Below are 12816 nucleotides of genomic sequence, written 5' to 3' on the forward strand. Positions count from 1 at the left end.
GCTCAGCTTTTGAGGAGGAAAGAATTTATCTAAGAAGGCAGTGACCAGCTTATCCCAGGAGTCCAGGCTATCCTTAGGTTGTGAATCCAACCATATTCTAGCTCTGTCTCTTACAGCAAAAGGGAAAAGCACGAGTCTGTAGACTTCAGGATCAACTCCATTCGTCTTTACAGTCTCACAGATCTGCAAGAACTCAGTTAGAAACTGATAAGGATCTTCATATGGAAGTCCATAAAACTTGCAGTTTTGTTGCATCAAGGCAACTAGTTGAGGCTTAAGCTCAAAGTTATTGGCTCCAATGGCAGGAATGGAGATGCTTCTTCCATCAAACTTGGATGTTGGCTTTGTGAAGTCACCAAGCATTCTCCTTGCATTATTATTATTATTATTTTCGGCTGCCATCTCCTTCTCTTGTTCGAAAATTTCTGAAAGGTTATTTCTGGATTGTTGTAATTTAGCTTCTCTTAATTTTCTCTTCAGAGTCCATTCAGGTTCTGGATCAATTTCAACAAGAGTGCCTTTTTCCCTGTTCCTGCTCATATGAAAGAGAAGAAAACAAGAAAAGAAAGAGGAATCCTCTATGTCACAGTATAGAGATTCCCTTATGTTAGTAGAAGAAGAAAGAGGTTATAAGAATGGAGATGGGGATTCGGATTTTTGGATGAAGAGAGGTGAAGAGAAGTGTTAGTAATTAAATAATTAAATAGAAGAAGAAAAGAGAAGGAAGATTTCGAAAATAATTTTTGAAAAAGAGGTTAGTAATTTTCGAAAATCAAAGACAAAATATAATTAAGATTAAAATTTAAAACAAAAAGAATTTTTGAAAAAGAGAGGGAGAATTTTCGAAAATTAGAGAGGAAAAAGTAGTTAGGTGGTTTTGAAAAAGATAAGAAACAAACAAAAAGTTAGTTAGTTGATTGAAAAAAATTTGAAATCAAATTTTGAAAAAGATAAGAGGATAAGAAGTTAGATAAGATATTTTGAAATCAAATTTTGAAAAAGATAAAATTTTGAAAAAGATAAGATAAAAGATAAAAAGATTTAATTTTAAAATTGACTTAACTAACAAGAAACTACAAGATAAGATTCTAGAACTTAAAGATTGAACCTTTCTTAACAAGAAAGTAACAAACTTCAAATTTTTGAACCAATCACATTAATTGTTAGCTAATTTTCGAAAATTTGATATAAAGATAAGAAAAAGATTTTGAAAATATTTTGAAAAAGATTTTTGAAATTTTCGAAATTTATAAAAAAAAATGAAAAAGATATGATTTTTGAAAAAGATTTTGAAAAGATAAGATTTTTAAAATTGAAATTTTGACTTGACTTGTAAGAAACAACTAATTTTAAAAATTTTTGACCAAGTCAACCCAAAATTTCGAAAATTTGGAGGAAAATAAGGAAAAGATATTTTTTTGATTTTTAAAGAAAAACACAAAAATGACCCAAAACATGAAAATTTTGGATCAAGACACAAGATGCATGCAAGAATGCTATGAATGTCAAGATGAACACCAAGAACACTTTGAAGATCATGATGAACATCAAGAACATACTTTTCAAAAATTTTTGATGCAAAGAAAACATGCAAGACACCAAACTTAGAAATTTTTAATGCTTGGAAAATATGAATGCAAAAGCCACTTTAAGTTTCATGAGTGAAACAAGGTCCTCCATTAGAAATCTAGAGGCACAAGTGGGTCAGCTGAGTAAGAAAGTCATTGAAACTCCTCCCAGTATTCTCCCAAGCAATACAGAAGAGAATCCAAAAGGAGATTGCAAGGCCATTGAAGTAATCAATATGGCCGAATGCACAAGGGAGGAGAAGGACGAAAATCCTAGTGAGAAAGACCTCCTGGGACGTCTCTCAAACAAGAAGGAGTTCCCCATTGAGGACTGGTGCACGAAATTGTGATCATCAATGGCGCCATTAACATGGTACGCTCAATTGCAATCTCAACTATTTATCACAACTTCGCACAACTAACCAGCAAGTGTACTGGGTCATCCAAGTAATAAACCTTACGCGAGTAAGGGTTGATCCCATGGAGATTGTTGGTATGAAGCAAGCTATGGTCACCTTGTAAATCTCAGTCAGGCATATTCAAATGGTTATGGATGATATACGAATAAAGCATAAAATAAAGATAGAGATACTTATGTAATTCATTGGTGAGAACTTCAGATAAGCGAATGGAGATGCTTTGTCCCTTCCGTCTCTCTGCTTTCCTATTGTCTTCATCCAATCCTTCTTACTCTTTTCCACGGCAAGCTGTATGTTGGGCATCACCGTTGTCAGTGGCTACAATCCCGTTGGTGGACGAAATTGTGATCCTCAAAGTTGGTCTCTTTGTATTTGTATGAAATCAAAAATACCCCAAAGAGATCATGGTGTGATAAATTGGGATCTTAATAATCCCTGGTGTGATCATAACTCCGTTCAACTTAACCAGCAAGTGTACTGGGTCATCCAAGTAATACCTTACGTGAGTAAGGGTCGATCCCACAGAGATTGTTGGTATGAAGCAAGCTATGGTCACCTTGTAAATCTCAGTTAGGCAGATTAAATTGGTTTATGGGTTTTCGAAAATAGAAATAAGAAAATAAATAATAAAAGGGATAGAGTACTCATGCAGCCTTATTGGTGGGAATTTCAGATAAGCGAATGAAGATACTGTATGGTTCAAGGACGCCTGTTCTCCCACTGCTTCAACTCAATCCTTCTTACTCCTTTCCATGGCAAGCTGTATGTAGGGCATCACCGTTGTCAATGGCTACATCCCATCCTCTCAATGAAAATGTTCCTATGCTCTGTCACAGCATGGCTAATCATCTGTCGGTTCTCAATCAGGTTGGAATAGAATCCCTTGATTCTTTTGCGCTTGTCATCACGCCCAGCCTTCAGGAGTTTGAAGCTCGTCACAGTCATTCAATCCCAGGATCCTACTCGGAATACCACAGACAAGGTTTAGACTTTCCGGATCCTCATGAATGCCGCCATCTATCTAGCTTATACCACGAAGATTCTGTTTGGGAATCTAAAAGATACACATTCAAGCTCTATTGCATGTAGAACAGAAGTGGTTGTCAATCACGTGCGTTCATAAGTGAGAATGATAATGAGGGTTACTTATCATCACATTCATCATGTTCTTGGGTACGAATGAATATCTTGGAATAAGAATAAGAGAGAATTGAATAAAAGACAATGGAATTGCATTAATACTTGAGGTACAGCAGAGCTCCACACCCTTAATCTATGGTGTGCAGAAACTCCACCGTTGAAAATACATGAGTAAAAGAGGTTCAGGCATGGCCGAATGGCCAGCCCTCTCCATGATCAAGTGACCGAATATTCCAGAGATTAAACTGTCAAAAGATGTCTAATACAATAGATAAATGTTCTATTTATAATAAACTAGCTCCTAGGGTTTACATGAGTAAGTAATTGATGCATAAATTCACTTCCGGGGCCCACTTGGTGTATGTTTGGGCTGAGCTTGATCAATCCACGAGCTAAGGCTTCTCTTGGAGTTGAACTTCGAGTTATGACGTGTTTTGGGCGTTCAACTCCGGATCATGACGTTTTTCTGGCGTTTAACTCCAGACAGCAGCATGAACTTGGCGTTCAACGCCAAGTTACGTCGTTAATCTTCGAATAAAGTATGGACTATTATATATTGCTGGAAAGCCCTGGATGTCTACTTTCCAACGCTGTTGAGAGCGCGCAAATTGGAGTTCTGTAGCTCCAGAAAATCCATTTCGAGTGCAGGGAGGTCAGATTCCAACAGCATCAGCAGTCCTTTTGTCAGCCTTCTTCAGAGTTTTGCTCAAGTCCCTCAATTTCAGCCAGAATTTACCTGAAATCACAGAAAAACACACAAACTCATAGTAAAGTCCAGAAATGTGAATTTAACATAAAAACTAATGAAAACATCCCTAAAAGTAGCTCAAACGTACTAAAAACTATATAAAAACAATGCCAAAAAGCGTATAAATTATCCGCTCATCACCCGTCCTCTCAGTGAAAATGTTCAACGCACCCTGTCATGGCACGGCTAATCATCTGTCGGTTCTCATTCAGGTTGGAATAGAATCCATTGATTCTTTTGTGTCTGTCACTAACGCCCAGCCCTTAGGAGTTTGAAGCTCGTCACAGTCATTCAATCATTGAATCCTACTCAGAATACCACAAACAAGGTTTAGACCTTTCAGATTCTCTTGAATGCCGCCATCAATTCTAGCTTATACCACGAAGATTCCGATTAAGGGATCCAAGAGATAAACATTCAAGCCTTGTTTGCTTGTAGAACAGAAGTGGTTGTCAGGCACTCGTTCATAAGTGAGAATGATGATGAGTGTCACATAATCATCATATTCATCATGTTCTTTGGTGCAAATGAATATCTTAGAACAAGAACAAGCCGAATTGAATAGAAGAACAATAGTAATTGCATTAATACTCGAGGTACAGCAGAGCTCTACACCTTAATCTATGGTGTGTAGAAACTCCACCGTTGAAAATACATAAGAACAAGGTCTAGGCATGGCCGAGAGGCCAGCCTCCCACTAATCTATGAACTAGACGTCCAAAGATGATCTAAGGATCTAAAGTGATCAAAAGATGAAAATACAATAGTAAAAGGTCCTATTTGTAGAGAACTAGTAGCCTAGGGTTTACAGAAATGAGTAAATTACATAAAAATCCACTTCCGAGCCCACTTGGTGTGTGCTTGGGCTGAGCATTGAAGCATTTTCATGTAGAGACTTCTCTTGGAGTTAAACGCCAGCTTTTGTGCCAGTTTGGGCGTTTAACTCCCATTCTTGTGCCAGTTCAGGCGTTTAACGCCAGGCAGTTTTGAGCTAATTTGGAACGCCAGTTTGGGCCATCAAATCTCGGGCAAAGTATGGACTATTATACATTGCTGGAAAGCCCAGGATGTCTACTTTCCAACGCCAATTGGGCTTCTGTAGCTCCAGAAAATCCACTTCGAGTGCAGGGAGGTCAGAATCCAACAGCATCTGCAGTCCTTTTCAACCTTTGAATCAGATTTTTGCTCAGGTCCCTCAATTTCAGCCAGAAAATACCTGAAATCACAGAAAAACACACAAACTCATAGTAAAATCTAGAAAAGTGAATTTTAACTAAAAAATAATAAAAATATACTAAAAACTAACTAAAACATACTAAAAACTTACTAAAAACAATGCCAAAAAGCGTATAAATTATCCGCTCATCACAACACCAAACTTAAATTGTTGCTTGTCCCCATGCAACTGAAAATCAAATAAGATAAAAAGAAGAGAATATGCAATGAACTCCAAAAACATCTATGAAGATCAGTATTAATTAGATGAGCGGGGCTTTAGCTTTTTGCCTCTGAATAGTTTTGGCATCTCACTCTATCCTTTGAAATTCAGAATGATTGGCTTCTATAGGAACTCAGAATCCAGATAGTGTTATTGATTCTCCTAGTTAAGTATGATGATTCTTGAACACAGCTACTTTATGAGTCTTGGCCGTGGCCCAAAGCACTCTGTCTTCCAGTATTACCATCGGATACATACATGCCACAGACACATAACTGGGTGAACCTTTTCAGATTGTGACTCAGCTTTGCTAGAGTCCTCAATTAGAGGTGTCCAGGGTTCTTAAGCACACTCTTTTTGCCTTGGATCACAACTTTATTTCTTTTTTTTTTCCTTTTTTTTCTCTTTTTTTTTGTATTCACTGCCTTTTCTTGCTTCAAGAATCATTTTTATGATTTTTCAGATCCTCAGTAACATGTCTTCTTTTTCATCATTCTTTCAAGAGCCAACATTCATGAACAACAAATTCAAAAGACATATGCACTGTTCAAGCATACATTCAGAAAACAAAAGTATTGCCATCACATCAATATAATTAATCTGTTATAAAATTCAAAATTCATGCAATTCTTCTCTTTTACAATTAAGAACATTTTTCATTCAAGAAAGGTGATGGATTCATAGGACATTCATAACTTTAAGGCATAGACACTAAGACACTAATGATCACAAGACACAAACATAGATAAACATAAGCATGAAAATTCGAAAAACAGGAAAATAAGGAACAAGGAGATTAAAGAACGGGTCCACCTCAGTGATGGCGGCTCTTTCTTCCTCTTGAAGACCCTATGGAGTGCTTGAGCTCCTCAATGTCTCTTCCTTGTCTTTGTTGCTCCTCTCTCATGATTCTTTGATCTTCTCTAATTTCATGGAGGATGATGGAGTGTTCTTGATGCTCCACCCTTAGTTGTCCCATGTTGGAACTCAATTCTCCTAGGGAGGTGTTTAGTTGCTCCCAATAGTTTTGTGGAGGAAAGTGCATCCCTTGAGGAATCTCAGGGATCTCATGATGAGTGTGGTCTCTTGTGTGCTCCATCCTCTTCTTAGTGATGGGCTTGTCCTCATCAATGGGGATGTCTCCCTCTATGTCAACTCCAACTGAATAACAGAGGTGACAAATGAGATGAGGAAAGGCTAACCTTGCCAAGGTAGAGGACTTGTCCGCCACCTTATAAAGTTCTTGAGCTATAACCTCATGAACTTCTATTCCTTCTCCAATCATGATGCTATGAATCATGATAGCCCGGTCTATGGTAACTTCGGACCGGTTGCTAGTGGGAATGATTGAGCGTTGGATAAACTCCAACCATCCTCTAGCCACGGGTTTGAGGTCATGCCTTCTCAATTGAACCGGCTTCCCTCTTGAATCTCTCTTCCATTGGGTGCCCTCTTCACATATGACTGTGAGGACTTGGTCCAACCTTTGATCAAAGTTGACCCTTCTAGTGTAAGGGTGTTCATCTCCTTGCATCATAGGCAAGTTGAATGCCAACCTTACACTTTTCGGACTGAAATCCAAGTATTTCCCCCGAACCATAGTAAGATAATTCTTTGGATCCGGGTTCACACTTTGATCATGGTTCTTGGTGATCCATGCATTGGCATAGAACTCTTGAACCATCAAGATTCCGACTTGTTGAATGGGGTTGGTAAGAACTTCCCAACCTCTTCTTCGGATCTCATGTTGGATCTCTGGATATTCACTCTTTTTGAGTGAAAAAGGAACCTCGGGATCACCTTCTTCAAGGCCACAACTTCATAGAAGTGGTCTTGATGCACCCTTGAGATGAATCTTTCCATCTCTCATGACTCGAAGGTGGAAGCTTTTGCCTTCCCTTTCCTCTTTCTAGAGGTTTCTCCGGCCTTGGATGCCATAAATGGTTATGGAAAAACAAAAAGCAATGCTTTTACCACACCAAACTTAAAAGGTTGCTCGTCCTCGAGCAAAAGAAGAAAGAAGAGAGTAGAAGAAGAAGAAATGAGGGGAAAGGGAATGGCTTTGTGTTCGGCCAAAGGGGAGAGAAATGGTGTTTAGGTTGTGTGGAAAGGAAGGAGTGAAGGAGGGTTTATATAGGAGAGGGGGAAGGGTAGGGTTCGGTCATTTGAGGGTGGGTTTGGGTGGGAAAGTGGTTTGAATTTGAATGGTGAGGTAGGTGGGGTTTTATGAAGGATGGATGTGAGTGGTGAAGAGAAAGAAGGGATTTGATAGGTGAAGGGTTTTTGGGGAAGAGGTGTTGAGGTGATTGGTGAAGAAGAAAGAGGGTGGTGGGGTAGGTGGGGATCCTGTGGGGTCCACAGATCCTGAGGTGTCAAGGAAAAGTCATCCCTGCACCAAATGGCAAGCAAAATCTCGTTTTGTGCCAATTCTGGTGTTAAACGCCGGGCTGGTGCCCATTTCTGGCGTTTAACGCCAGCTTCTTGCCCTTTTCTGGCATTTAACGCCAGTCTGGTGCCCCTTTCTGGCGTTAAACGCCCAGAATGGTGCCAGACTGGGCGTTAAACGCCCAACAGCTAGCCTCACTGGCGTTTAAACGCCAGTAGGTGCGTCCTCCAGGGTGTGCTGTTTTTCTTCCTGTTTTTCATTCTGTTTTTGCTTTTTTCATTGATTTTGTGACTTCTTATGATCATCAACCTACAAAAAAAAAAAGATAAAATAACAAAAGAAAATAGATAAAATATAACATTGGGTTGCCTCACAACAAGCGCTTCTTTAATGTCAGTAGCTTGACAGAGGACTCTCATGGAGCCTCACAGATACTCAGAGCCATGTTGGAACCTCCCAACACCAAACTTAGAGTTTGAATGTGGGGGTTCAACACCAAACTTAGAGTTTGGTTGTGGCCTCCCAACACCAAACTTAGAGTTTGGCTGTGGGGGCTCTGTTTGGCTCTGCTTTGAGAGAAGCTCTTCATGCTTCCTCTCCATGATGACAGAGGGATATCCTTGAGCCTTAAACATCAAGGATTCTTCATTCACTTGAATGATCAACTCTCCTCTATCAACATCAATCACAGCCCTTGCTGTGGCTAGGAAGGGTCTGCCAAGGATGATGGATTCATCCATGCACTTCCCAGTCTCTAGGACTATGAAATCAGTAGGGATGTAATGGTCTTCAACTTTAACCAGAACATCCTCTACAAGTCCATGGGCTTGTTTTCTTGAGTTGTCTGCCATCTCTAGTGAGATTTTTGCAGCTTGTACCTCAGAGATCCCTAACTTCTCCATTACAGAGAGAGGCATGAGGTTTACACTTGACCCTAAGTCACACAAGGCCTTCTTGAAGGTCATGGTGCCTATGGTACAAGGTATTGAAAACTTCCCAGGATCCTGTCTCTTTTGAGACAGTTTCTGCCTAGACAAGTCATCCAGTTCTTTGGTGAGCAAAGGGGGTTCATCCTCCCAAGTCTCATTTCCAAATAACTTGTCATTTAGCTTCATGATTGCTCCAAGGTATTTAGCAACTTGCTCTTCAGTGACATACTCATCCTCTTCAGAGGAAGAATACTCATCAGAGCTCATGAATGGCAGAAGTAAGTCCAATGGAATCTCTATGGTCTCAGTTTGAGCCTCAGATTCCCATGGTTCCTCATTGGGGAACTCATTGGAGGCCAGTGGACGCCCAGTTAGGCCTTCCTCAGTGGCGTTCACTGCCTCTTCTTCCTCCCAAAATTCGGCCATGTTGATGGCCTTGCACTCTCCTTTTGGATTTTCTTCTGTATTGCTTGGAAGAGTACTAGGAGGGAGTTCAGTAATTTTCTTGCTCAGCTGACCCACTTGTCCTTCCAAATTTCTAATGGAGGACCTTGTTTCAGTCATGAAACTTTGAGTGGTTTTGATTAGATCAGAGACCATGGTTGCTAAATCAGAGGTATTCTGCTTAGAGCTCTCTGTCTGTTACTGAGAAGATGATGGAAAAGGCTTGCTATTGCTAAACCTGTTTCTTCCACCATTATTATTGTTGAAACCTTGTTGGGGTCCCTGTTGATCCTTCCATGAAAAATTTGGATGATTTCTCCATGAAGGATTATAGGTGTTTCCATAGGGTTCTCCCATGTAATTCACCTCTTCCATTGAAGGGTTCTCAGGATCATAGGCTTCTTCCTCAGATGAAGCTTCCTTAGTACTGCTTGGTGCAGTTTGCATTCCAGACAGACTTTGAGAAATCATATTGACTTGTTGGGTCAATATTTTGTTCTGAGCCAATATGGCATTCAGAGTGTCAATCTCAAGAACTCCTTTCTTCTGACCAGTCCCATTGTTCACAGGATTCCTTTCAGAAGTATACATGAATTGGTTATTTGCAACCATTTCAATCAGTTCTTGAGCTTCAGTAGGCATCTTCTTCAGATGAAGAGATCCTCCTGTAGAGCTATCCAAAGACATCTTGGATAGTTCAGAGAGACCATCATAGAAAATACCTATGATGCTCCATTCAGAAAGCATATCAGAGGGACACTTTCTGATTAATTGTTTGTATCTTTCCCAAGCTTCATAGAGGGATTCTCCTTCCTTCTGTCTGAAGGTTTGGACTTCCACTCTAAGCTTACTCAATTTTTGAGGTGGAAAGAACTTTGCCAAGAAGGCATTGACTAGCTTTTCCCAAGAGTCCAGGCTTTCTTTAGGTTGTGAGTCCAACCATGTTCTAGCTCTGTCTCTTACAGCAAAAGGGAATAGCATAAGTCTGTAGACCTCAGGGTCAACCCAATTAGTCTTGACAGTATCACAGATTTGCAAGAATTCAGCTAAAAACTGATGAGGATCTTCCAATGAAAGTCCATGAAACTTGCAATTCTGTTGCATTAGAGAAACTAATTGAGGCTTAAGCTCAAAGTTGTTTGCTCCAATGGCAGGGATAGAGATGCTTCTCCCATAGAAGTCGGGAGTAGGTGCAGTAAAGTCACCCAGCACCTTCCTTGCATTGTTGGCATTGTTGTTTTCGGCTGCCATGTGTTCTTCTTCTTTGAAGAATTCGGTCAGGTCCTCTAAAGAGAGTTGTGCTTTGGCTTCCCTTAGCTTTCTCTTCAAGGTCCTTTCAGGTTCAGGGTCAGCCTCAACAAGAATGCTTTTGTCTTTGCTCCTGCTCATAAGAAAGAGAAGAAAACAAGAAAATGTGGAATCCTCTATGTCACAGTATAGAGATTCCTTGAAGTGTCAGAGGAAAAGAAGAGTAGAAGACAGAAGTAGAAAATTCGAACTTATCAAAGAAGATGGAGTTCGAATTTTGCATTAAGGGATAGTGTTAGTCCATAAATAGAAGGATGTGAGAAGGAGGGAAGTAATTTTCGAAAATTAAGTAAAAGATTTTGAAAACATTTTTGAAAACACTACTTGATTTTCGAAAATGAAAGTGGAAAAGAAATCAAGTGATTTTTGAAAAATATTTTGAAATTAGAAATCAAAGAGATTTGATTGAAAATTATTTTGAAAAAAAGATGTGGTTAAGAAGATATGATTGGTTTTTAAAAAAATGTGATTGAGAAGATATGATTTGAAAAACAGTTTAAAAAGATATAATTTTGAAAATTAAAAACTTGGCTAACAAGAAAAGATATGATTCAAACATTAAACCTTTCTCAACAGAAAAGGCAACATACTTGAAATGTTGAATCAAATCATTAATTGATAGTAAGTATCTTTGAAAATGGAAAGAAATTGATTTTGAAAAAGATTTGATTGTAAAATTGATTTGAAAAAGATTTGATTTTGAAAAAATTTTGAAAACTTAAAAAAAATTGATTTGAAAACAAAATCTTCCCCCTTGTGCCATCCTGGCGTTAAACGCCCAGAATGGTGCACATTCTGGCGTTTAACGCCCAAAACTATACCCTTTTGGGCGTTAAACGCCCAACCAGGTACCCTGGCTGGCGTTTAAACGCCAGTCTGTCCTTCTTCACTGGGCGTTTTTGAACGCCCAGCTTTTCTGTGCAATTCCTCTGCTGTATGTTCTGAATCTTTAATTTCTCTGTAGTATTGACTTGAGAAGACACAAATAAAAAAAATATTTTTGGATTTTTAATAATAAGGAAAAATCAAAATGCACAAAGAATCAAATAACAATGCATGCAAGACACCAAACTTAGCAGTTTGTATACTACTGACACTAACAAAATGAGAATGCATATGAGACACACAAAACACTCAAGTCAATAGAATTCAAAGATCAGAGCAAGAAATCATCAAGAATTACTTGAAGATCCTTAAGGACACATGAATGGATGCATGCAATTGACACCAAACTTAAGATGAGACACTAGACTCAAACAAGAAATTTTTGGATTTTATGATTTTTTTGATTTTTTTGTGTTTTTCGAAAATTAAGTGGAAAAAGATATCAAAATTCTTAATGAGAATTCCAGGAATCAGTGCAATGCTAGTCTAAGACTCCGGTCCAGGAATTAGACATGGCTTCACAGCCAACCAAGCTTTCAAAGAAAGCTTCGGTCCAAAACACTAGACATGGCCAATGGCCAGCCAAGCCTTAGCAGATCACTGCTCCAAAAGCAAGATTGATAAAAATCAACAAGCTCTTGTGATGATAAGTTGAAACCTCGGTCCAATGAGATTAGACATGACTTCTCAGCCAGCCAGACTTCAACAAATCATCATGAAACTCTAGAATTCTTCTTCAAGAATTTCGAAAAAAAATAAATACCTAATCTAAGCAACAAGATGAACCGTCAGTTGTCCAAACTGAACAATCCCCGGCAACGGCGCCAAAAACTTGGTGCTGTTACCGGATCTTGGCACTGATGTTACCGGACCAAAAGCTTGCTAAAAACTTGAACAATCCCCGGCAACGGCGCCAAAAACTTGGTGCGCGAAATTGTGAACAATACTTTTCACAACTCTCATAATCCCCGGTCATGAACCCCAAAAACTTGGTGTTCAATACCATGGCATTAACACAACTTCGCACAACTAACCAGCAAGTGCACTGGGTCGTCCAAGTAATAAACCTTACGCGAGTAAGGGTCGATCCCACGGAGATTGTTAGTATGAAGCAAGCTATGGTCATCTTGTAAATCTTAGTCAGGCAAACTCAAATGGATATGGTGATGAACGCATAAAAACATAAAGATAAAGATAGAGATACTTATGTAATTCATTGGTAGGAACTTCAGATAAGCGCATGAAGATGCCTTCCCTTCCGTCTCTCTGCTTTCTTACTGTCTTCATCCAATCCTTCTTACTCTTTTCCATGGCAAGCTTATGCAAGGGTTTCACCGTTGTCAGTGGCTACCTCCCATCCTCTCAGTGAAAATGTTCCTATGCTCTATCACAGCATGGCTAATCATCTGTCGGTTCTCGGTCAGGCCGGAATAGAATCCAGTGATTCTTTTGCGTCTGTCACTAACGCCCCGCCTGCTAGGAGTTTGAAGCACGTCACAGTCATTCAATCATTGAATCCTACTCAGAATACCACAGACAAGGTTAGACCTT

The 12816-nt window shown here is 39.3% G+C and overlaps 1 non-coding gene across 1 annotated transcript; it reads left to right on the forward strand.

Annotated features, from left to right (window-relative positions):
• Positions 1 to 9813: 9813 nt before the first annotated feature.
• On the forward strand, positions 9814 to 9921 carry LOC112798614 (small nucleolar RNA R71). Its single transcript, XR_003200219.1, has one exon. It is a non-coding gene; the product is annotated as a small nucleolar RNA R71 (small nucleolar RNA).
• Positions 9922 to 12816: the final 2895 nt, after the last annotated feature.

This window comes from Arachis hypogaea, chromosome 4 (assembly GCF_003086295.3).
Source record: "Arachis hypogaea cultivar Tifrunner chromosome 4, arahy.Tifrunner.gnm2.J5K5, whole genome shotgun sequence".
NCBI lineage: Eukaryota > Viridiplantae > Streptophyta > Magnoliopsida > Fabales > Fabaceae > Arachis > Arachis hypogaea.